The sequence below is a fragment of the Acomys russatus genome, chromosome 24 (genome assembly GCF_903995435.1).
Source record: "Acomys russatus chromosome 24, mAcoRus1.1, whole genome shotgun sequence".
NCBI classification, from domain to species: Eukaryota; Metazoa; Chordata; class Mammalia; order Rodentia; family Muridae; genus Acomys; species Acomys russatus.
Genome location: NC_067160.1, coordinates 3880627 through 3889963, shown reverse-complemented (window position 1 = coordinate 3889963; position 9337 = coordinate 3880627). Strand labels below are relative to the sequence as shown.

General features: G+C 38.3%; 1 pseudogene; it reads left to right on the top strand.

Moving 5' to 3' along the window:
* Positions 1-5142: 5142 nt before the first annotated feature.
* Positions 5143-8798, top strand: LOC127207636 (fructose-bisphosphate aldolase A-like; annotated as a pseudogene).
* Positions 8799-9337: the final 539 nt, after the last annotated feature.

Below are 9337 nucleotides of genomic sequence, written 5' to 3'. Positions count from 1 at the left end.
ACATCAAACTAGGAGGTGTAGTTATTACTCTAATGTATTTCACGACCTCAACCAATATTTTGCTCACAAATACTAAAAAATTTAAGACAACAGTAAAAACATGTAATGTATCGAAAATTATGTTTATCTGCAATACATAATACACACTTTTTTTTTTACTAAATATTTTTTGTGTAGAGAATAGCTTTTAAAGGGAAAACTCGTGAGGCTGATTTTATGATTCGCCTCAGAAGAAATGGTAGGAAGGAAAATTAACATCTCAATCTTGCACTCATACTTTGCATAAAACAAAAATATCATTTCTCCTTGAATTTCTGAGGTAATGTCGAAGAAACAATCTATTCATTGAATTACAATTCGTTGGCTGGCATCAACCTACATAATTAATAAGCAATAGATTGTCCAATATTCAAACATTTTAGTTTATGATACAATTTACTTCTAAACATTTACCTTTTATTTCCTATATTTCTTATACCTATTAAATATATGATGAAATTTATTTTTTAAAATCAAAGGGAGATAACTGGAGAACTTTGCAATTTCCTTAGAGTTACTACAATGCAACACATACCTCATTCTTCTGAAAAAGGATGTGTGTGTGTGTGTGTGTGTTATTCCTATGTGTACATATGTGTGGTAGGTGCACATGAGATTGCAGGTGCACATGTGTACCTGCGTGTAAAGGCAGGAAATGCAGGCTGGATGTTTTCCTCAGTCACTCTATCTTATGAACACGCTCTGTCACTAAACCCAACAACCATTGATTGTCTAGGCTGGCTAATCAGGGATCTCCAGGGACCCACCTCTTTGAACCCTAGATCTGAAGTTACAGATGTATGCCGCCTGGCTCTTACATGGGTGCTAGGGACCCCAACTAAGACCCTCATACATACATGAACAGGAAACACGTGAACAGATGAGCCTCTGGGTATTTGTTTTACTTTTTTGAAAAAAGATTTATTTTTTATTTATACAGTATTCTGCCCACATATGTGCCTGCACACTAGGAGAGGGCATCAGATCTCATTTTAGATGGCTGTGAGCCACCATGTCCTTGCTGGGAATTGAACTTGGGATTTTCCAAATAACAGACAGTGCTCCTAACTTCTCAGCCATTACTCCAGCCCTGGATTTTTATTTTTAAACGCCTTTAAATCCATTGTGGAGGAGAATGTGGGAGGAGATCCGGGAAAGGATTGGAGTGGAGGGAAGAATGAATGTGATCAAAATACTTTATATATATGAACAAAATTCTCAAATAATAAATATATAATTAATTTTTTTAATTAATATTTTTGCTAGGTATTGAACTCAGTTCCTCACACATACTAGGCATACTAGCTCTTGTTGGCTCTGTTTCTTAACAATTAAACTTTATTATACAACCCAACTATCTTACACAAGAGGGGAAAAAGGTTAAAGAGAAACAAGAGTATTCCAAGAAGCTCTGTCACTGAGCTCTGTCCCCAGCCTCAAAGACAATCTTAATTTCTATAACTTGCTGTCTCTACAGCAAAAAAGGGAAGTATTTGTTCATTCACAGAACTGTTTACTCTTTTATGTTGATCAAAAACAGCTTATCAGTTTAGAAATAGAAAAACAGTATATTATAATTATACCCAACCCTATATGGTTATAATTTATAAATGGAAAAAATTTTAAATTAGATAAATATTGCTTTATCTTATTTTACATCCATAATGTTTTTAGGGTTTTTCCCCCTTTAGCATCATTGTATGAATTTCTCTAAAAAGGTCTTTTTTTTTCCTTTATGGATGAACACACACACACACACACACACACACACACGGTCTTTGCCTCTTCAGAACAATAAGGTATGTGTTACACTATAGTAACTTTATTTTATGCCCTATTACCTAAGAATTCAGGCATGCTGGGTAAGCTTCATCCACCTGCCCATGCTTCTTTCATACAGGTCCTGCACACTTTTTGCCAGATTAAGTCATTAGTAGCTTGTGAGTTACGTACTTTCGCATTTTTTGCACAATATATATTATCAAATGTTATATAACAATATTATTGTTCTCTTAACCTATGCCATATCAAAAATTACTGAATGCTTACAATTCTAAAAGTGCACTCAATTTGCTATATAGCATCTGGAAAATAAGTGGACACTTTTCAGCTCTGATAACATTTGCTTTCTTACTGCATTGGCTAGGACCTGCTTACAGAAAGAAGACCCCAAACCATTTTGTCTTGTTCTTGGTCTTACTGAGGGTGCTTGTACGTCAATGAAAAGCTGGCTGTTGGAATGGTTTTGGTATACTCCAAGTAATAAATTCTTTTGAACTCTTAGCTTCCTAATGGCTTTTCTCCTAATGGTTGGGGACCTTATCTATCACTCTGTATCTACAAAGTGATTCTTCCCAGCCTGTTGCTAATGAAAGCTTTCCATATTCCTGTTGTGTATCCCTGGCCTGAGACATGATTTTGGCTTGTGCGACATGCTGGAATGTATTTGTGGATATGTAAATTGGCATCTGAGTGTAGTGCTTAGGAGACTTACATAATATTGTTATTGTATATTAGAATTGTTAAAACTTGTATAGCGTAGTAGGAATTTATTACCTTTTACTGTTTTATACCATTTACTTTTTTGTAGTCCCTGGGAAGAATATCTGTGTCAAAAACATAAAAACATAAAAATAAATAAACAGATTTGAAGGTTTGGTAAAATTTGTCTCTAGGGCCGTCTAGATCTGGTTCTCTCACTGAGCAGGGCTTTGCTCACTGATTCTGCTGTAGTGATTGGCCTGGAGTCTACTTTTTGTTTAAGTTTTCTTATGTGTGTTTAGTTCAAAATTAAGTATTTTATCTGAGTGCCAGAATGTGACTGGACTGCTAAAGCTTCTCTCCAGACCTAGTGGGTGTGAGCTTATATCACTCTTTGGCCTGGGAAATGCACAGCTGTACTTTTTCCATCTTAGTAATTCTTGCCAAGAATGTGAATAGTTGTTTGTTTTTCAAATAGTCATCTCTTAGCTTTCCAAATATGTTGAGTTTTTTTTATTATTTTTATCTTATCGTTTCAATCTATTATTTTTATTTTGCTGTTTCCTTTTGCTGCTGACTCGGTTCTTATTTCTTGATGCCACATCTGTTACTTTTATTATTTTTATCTTCTGATTTCTACTATTACATTTATTTCTTGCTTTTTCTTGCTTACTCAGTCGTTCCTATTTCTTCACTCACATAACTTTTATTTTCTACTAAAAGAGATACAATTACTGCTTTAAATTTACCACTAATGACATTATAAACTTGTTTCACAACTATTGACAGGTAGTACTTTAATTTTCCTACTTATGTGGGTAATAAGCGATAGGTGGACACTTTTCTCCTTATGTGGGTGATAATTCTGAGAATATTACATGAGATCTTCACAATGCATCATTATATCTGCATGGGAGGGGGGAACGATAGAAACCACCATAGCAGCTGGGAATACCAATCTCCCAGACAAGACTGTGAAAGATCATTTGAGGATAAGCTGGGGGACCCTGGGGGAGCTGATTTGGTTATTATCAGTGCATAGCAGTGTATTGTAAGCCAATATAATCAGAACTCTTGGGTGAATTTTGTAGTTTTTATTCTAACGTGCCATTTTGTCTTTGCCTTTCAAAAAAAGTTACTGATGATTAAAGCAATGTAGTTCTCAGCTTATGGATAAGATTATATGGTATTTCCTAGTGATTGTGGCAGTACAATAAATCCACTGTCACTAGACAGGAAGGAGGCATTCTCTGAATGAAAGCATTAGACCAAGCAACAATTTTACTATCTTTGTATCTGTGACTTTCAGAAAAGAAAAGCTTTAACTCACCCTGAGCCGAATCACACAATAGCCTAAACACTACTATACCCCATCAATGTGACTAAGAATGTAAGATCTATTAGCAGGCTCCCCACCTCCTCAAAGAGGTAGCTGGAGCTGCTACAGTAACCTCACGGTTTTGCCTAGATTATGTAAACTATGACCTCAGAACACCCTACCTAGGCTGTATGCCTATAGTTTTCTCACTAAGGCTACCTTTAAAATGTGGTCAAGTTATCCCTGCCATGGTAATAAAAAGCTAAGAGCTCTGGCTAATGCATTATGCTAATCAGCACACACAGAATGGAAGTGCCACATTGTTTTAAACCATAACCCACAGTTGACAAAGATATCAAAGTATCATTACTCAGAAGTAATACACTGAACAACCTGATCTTCAGAACCCATTAGGACTGTTGGCTAATGTTACAAAGTACCACTTAATCCCGACAATAATTGTGGAAAGAAAAATCGCATTGTTAGTCAAATGTTATACCAGTAGTTACAAGTGAACGTGAGCATACATCCTTTAACATGAAAAACACAAGTACTGACATGTCTCCATTACTGCCCTAAGTATTGCACCTGAATAACTAAGCTAAGAGGATAACTCCCCTTTGAAAACTTACAATGACAACTGCTTTTAAATATTCCTAGACCAAGTCCGTCTTGTCAGTGTTTGTACCACTTGGCAATCATTCTGGATACACACAAGTAACGGATGCATAAAAGGCATCGTAACTGCTTTGTTTTTCAGAATTCAGTGCACAGTGAGAGTTTTTATTTTATTTTATTTTGCCTTTTGATACAGGGTTTCTCTGTGTTATCTTGGCTGCCCTGGACTCTCTTTGTGGACCAGGCTGGCTGCGAACTCACAGCGATCCACCCGCCTCTGCCTCCCAAGTGCGAGGATTACAGGCGTGTGCCACCACGCCAGGCTGACATTTTTTAAGGGGTTTTTAAGAGAAGGAGAGACCCCAAGTCTCTCCCAGAGGGGCCCTTTCGTGGATATTAATGCTTCAGAGCTCAAAAGTGCAGTTCCTGCAGCAACCTAGAGAAAGTGAGTCAGGTCAGAGGCAGATCTACCTGAGCCGTTTTCCCTTGTTCCTCTGTACCATGGACAGCGCATTCCGTGACGCATCAGACTCCTAAACTCTGAACATCAAGGAAAAGGACTCAACCTTAGACGTCCGTCAAATGGTCGGTACGCAAAGAACATGTTGTATGTACACACGGTGGAATGTTACTTATCCACTGAGAAAAATGAAAGTGTCAGCGGGGCGCGATAGTGCACGCCTGTAATGCCGGTACGAAGGGAGACAGGCAGGCGGATCTCTGGGAGTTCAAAGCCAGCCTGGTCTACAAAGTGAGCCCAGGACAGCAAAGGCTACACAGAGAAACCGTGTCTTGAAAAAAACAATAAAGGAAAGAAAGGAAGAGAAAAGAAAAAGTGAAAATTTCAGGAAAACGAAAGAACTGGAAAATACTGTGTGTTTCATAACTTCCACCATGGGGGAGCAAATGTTCAAATACCTGAACATTTCTCCTTGAATCCACCTTTATCATTTTAAAGGGTTAAAATAAACATATGTGTAACATGATAGGCAGCATTGTACCTTTAGGTAATTTATACTCCAACTATAAATGAATATGAATAGCTAGCAATCAGAGCTTACATATATTTTTATAATGCATATTATATATAAAATATATTCTGTATCATTTCAAATGAAGTATGTCAGTCTCGGGGTGTTACTTTCTTAAGGTGATCAATGAAATCTGTAATTTCCATATATTAGGTTGATGTGACTTCAAAATATATATTTAATATGTATGTTTAATGAGTAGTTACCAAATGACAATGATACAAAGTTGGTTCCAATTAATGTAAAACTTTTCAAAGGTCTCCCGTCTGCTTGGTAGATTTTCAATTGTCCAATTAGAAAATAGCATCTTCAGAACAAGATGCTAAGTGCAATCTTATCTAATATATAATCATATCTAATATATAATCAACCATATCTACTGTATAGTAATTGTTCAAATGTCTCAAAGTTGTGAGACCTATTCTACTCTGGTTGGATGAGCTTACTTTATCCTTTAAATCTATGTATATAATCCCAAAGACTTAGATAACTTAGTGTCAAAACTTGTTAAAACGGGGGCTGTAGAGATGACTCAGAGGTTAAGAGCACTGGGTGCTCTTCCAGAGGTCCTGAGTTCATTTCCCAGAAACCACATGGTGGAAAACAGCTGTCTATAATGAGATCTTCTGGCATGTGGGTGTTCATGCCGGCAACGCTGTATACATAATAAATAAATCTTTTTTTAAAATAACTAGTTCAAACAAAGAAATAGATTGTTTCAAAGAAGCATTTCCATCTGGGGGTTCTAGTTTATTAAGCTGCTCAGTGAAGTCTGTAATTCACAAATATTAGGATGATGACTTGAAGGTCAAAGGATTCTAGCAATTAAAATAGATGGGAGAGCATATTAGGGAATACCTGGAGTGTAATTCCTCATGTCACTCATGTCGAGCAAGCCCTGGGGCACATACACAAAGAATCAAGGAGAAGCAAGAAGAGTGGGGAAGGAAATTGACAGATTTGACAAATTTATGGGAACTTCTGTCAACAAAACCCAAAGTTTCACTGCATGCCTTCTCCCTCCCTGGCCCTTCTTTTCTTGATAAAGCTGGTGTCCACAAAGTCTGCAGTCTTAAACATTTAGGGCCTGGAAAGATGCCTCCGCAGTTAAAAACACATGAGCTGGTTAACTTAACCTGCTTAAGAATCCATATTCAGACCCCAGAAGCTACATGTCTCCTTACAACCACCTGTAACCTCAGCTTCAGGGAATCTGGTAGCCTCTTCTAGCCTTGAGGGCACCAGGCATGTAGATGGTACAAATATGTATACGCAGATACCCAAATATACACACAAGATAAAAATAAATAAATCCTTAAATGAATATTTATCATATATGTAAATAAAAACTCTTGTTCAAACCAGTTTTACTTTCTAATACAGTCAGCTCTTCTGAGGACAATGCAGTGAGTAAATATTTGTGGAAAACCCACAGTGTGTATAAGCACAGTCTAAGGAAACATGAAATATATGTTGGAGGAGTTACTTTGTTCTTTACTTGTAAGTTTCATATGCTTAAAGTGAGGCCCATGTGGTCATTTATCATTAATTGAGGCAAAAATAATAGTAATTGTAAATATTGTCTCAAGACCTTCATTATGGCCTCAAATTCTGAAGTATTTTCTAAAGAAATGAAAAAATGAAATTTGAGGTGATGTGATAAGAATGGTTTTACAACACTGGGAAGACTTCTCAAATATCTGTCTAAATATAGAAAGTCATCCATCAAGGGCCCTCAGGGACAGTATGAAGTGCTGCATCATAGAGAAATTAACTAGTGTCCGGGAATGATAAAACTGTAGTTAATATAGTATTTTAGGAGAAACTTGAAGCAATTCTGAAATGCTGCTTTGCAATAGACTTAGAGAATAATAATTGTTTGGAAACTCAAAAGAGAGAAAGATGTCCGAGGCTCTATGAGAGCTGTAATATAGACCAAAAATCTCTGGACATGAGAAGCATGTTTGTGCATTGTTCTTGTTTTTCCCAAGGCCGTGCAATGTAGGTTATATTATGCAAATTTCTGAAGATATTGAGGTTCAAATAGTTTACTTTTCTGATGCAACATCCCACTAGGTAAGAGCATTAGAAGCATGATTGTTGGCTCCATTATTAGCTATTAATTTGGAAGTGCCTGCTTCTGGATGCTCTTGCATGAGTGGACACCTGAGACTTGGGTACAGGCAAACTCCATTCTCACAAATGCTTGGTCCATGTCCTTGAAATTCTAGAATATATATGAGGAGGGGTAGCCTATGTAAGGCACAGCATAGAATCAATACCAAAAGAGGAAACAACCTCAAAGATATCCCAAAATTAAATCAACTAGTATGAAAATAGTAGTGTCCAAACCATAAGGAATAAGTCAGATAGGAAAATGTAGATCCAAAGCTACAGGACTAGAGAGAGAGAGAGAGAGAGAGAGAGAGAGAGAGAGAGAGAGAGAGAGAGAGAGAGAGAGAACATTCAGAATGAAGGAAAACATTATATGATAATGTGAAGTGTGCATGCGTCTTAAGGCCCTGAAACTCTAAAGAAGTATATGATGCCAGGATAAAGAGTGACTATGAGCTAAGATTTGTCAGTTAGGTGATAACTGGTGATGTGGGCATTAAGGCAGACAAAGGAGTGGTGACTTTGGCATGAACCAACTGTGAGGCCACTGCCTGGGCATTGGAAGGGGTCTCTGAATGCAAGGCCCTATACATGGAGCTGGCATCACCATGCAGTATGGTGTGCTGAAGACTGCAGAATACACCCCTTTAACCTTTGCCATCATATAAGTGCCAATGCTGAGGCCCATTCTTCTATAATCTGACAGCAGAATGGCACTATACCCATTCTGGAACCTAAAATCTTGTCAGTATATAACTAAAGACGTAGTTGCTGTTGTCTACAAGGCTCTGAGTGAGCATCCCATCCACCTTGAAAGACCTTGCTGAAGCTCAACATGGCCACCCCATGCTATGCTTGTACTCAGAAATTTTTCAATGAAGAGATGGCCACAGCAACTCTCATGGAACTGGTTACACAGCACCCTTTGCTGTTCCTGGGATCACATTCCTGTCAGGAGGGCACAGTGAGGAAGAGTTATCCATCACCTTCAATGCAACCAACAAGTGGCCCCTCCTGAAATAATTAGCCTCGACTTTCTCATATGGCTGATCCCTGCATTTATGTGCACTGAAAGCTGGAGGCATTAAGGAGACCCTGAAGGCTGACCCAGAGGAGTAAAGGAAGGAGCCCTAGCCAACCGCCCCTCTAACCAAGGGAAGTATACCCAAGTGGTCAGTCCTGGCCACAGCCAGTAAGTCTGCTTCATGTCTAGCCAAGATCAAACCTACTGAACAGAGGTGGTCTTGGGGTGCCTGATCAACACTCCAGGCCCTTACATAACCCCTTGCCCTTGAAAGGAAGGCCTCCAGGCTCTTTCCTATCACTCTTGCTGCCCTGGTGACTTTGAAATATGGTGTTATCTGTGAATGCTGACTCTGTCATCCCTACCAGTGCACTGCCAATAACCCATTATTTAAGAGAAGGACACAATGGGGCGGGGAGAACAATTTACATTATAAAGTGTAGCTGATGAGACAAGGAGATGCCAGAGCTCAGGGAAGGACTTTTACATTGGGAAAAAAAAAAAAAAAAACCTATGAACACATTCAAAGAAAGAAAGTCAAGACCATGGAGAGTATCAACCAGAGAAAGTGATTCTGTCTGCAAAAGAGAGAATACACTGTGAGAAACACAGGAACTAACAGAGCAAGAACATGACGAATGATCTAGGATGTGGCAGGGATGCACTGAGGAGCACATGTGGAGGACATACCCTGAGCAGAACGGTGAGTGT